This window comes from Aptenodytes forsteri, unplaced genomic scaffold (genome assembly GCF_000699145.1).
Source record: "Aptenodytes forsteri isolate BGI_AS27 unplaced genomic scaffold, ASM69914v1 Scaffold93, whole genome shotgun sequence".
Classification (NCBI taxonomy): Eukaryota; Metazoa; Chordata; class Aves; order Sphenisciformes; family Spheniscidae; genus Aptenodytes; species Aptenodytes forsteri.
This window is the reverse complement of record NW_008794665.1, coordinates 1,619,408-1,620,275: the sequence shown is the minus strand read 5'-3', so window position 1 is coordinate 1,620,275 and position 868 is coordinate 1,619,408. Positions and strand designations below refer to the sequence as shown.

Below are 868 nucleotides of genomic sequence, written 5' to 3'. Positions count from 1 at the left end.
TCAAATATATTTAAAGCTCTGTGTAACAATTACCAGTTTGCCATTTTCATGGCAACATAAACCAGTCTATAAAAAGAGGTAATCCCCTTGTCAACTGTACTAATTGTCTCTCAAGACAAATTAATCGTGTGAGAAGCAACTACTTGGCTATTTTTTTTTTTGCTTTCAATGAGGATTTACTGCGTTGATGCATCTAATCACTAACAGCATTATAGAAAACATCAGTGGTAAGATGGGTTGCATTCATCATATATAGACAAGTGAAACAAACAAAATTGTCATTAACGTGAAGAGAGAAAAGCTATCGTCTCCCTTGATGCTAGTGCAAAGGCATACAGCTCGCCCAGCAACGCTCCGTTAGCCAGGAGGATGGGAGACGGGGGATTGCAAAGAAACTCCTCATCGGCTACACAGTCAAAATTTCCCCCCAACTCCTAAGATTTGATCGGCTTGTTACAAGCTCCTAAGAAAACAATCGTAAGACGTAACCGTCTCCTAGTGTCGCTTTAACAGCCTACAACCGGGAAGAATTAAAAAAAAAAAGTCATTCTCCCTTTAAAAGGAGGGCATAAAGCGCTGCCTCCCCTGTGCAGTATTTGATGCTCCAGTCGCACGCAGCTATAAGGACTGACCCCTATAAAGTTGCGGTACCTAAGGGAAGCGGTAGCCCGTGGGCTCCGGGGTGGGGGGGCTACACGAAGGGCTGGCGCATCGGTGCCCAAATATCGGTGTCCTGCAGGAAAGCTCTTGACGGCCGGGCTTTCCAAACGCTCTTCGCACTTCCCCTTTCACGGAAACCCGCTACGGATCCCCACGACAGGCACCGGCAGACATGTTTATAAATCCAACCCCGGGGAGAGCAGCGGCT

The 868-nt window shown here is 46.5% G+C and overlaps 1 protein-coding gene across 1 annotated transcript in view; it reads right to left on the bottom strand.

Moving 5' to 3' along the window:
- The window catches only part of GRID2 (glutamate ionotropic receptor delta type subunit 2), a 766,470-nt gene that overhangs the window by 764,676 nt on the left and 926 nt on the right, over nucleotides 1–868 (bottom strand). The window lies entirely within an intron of this gene.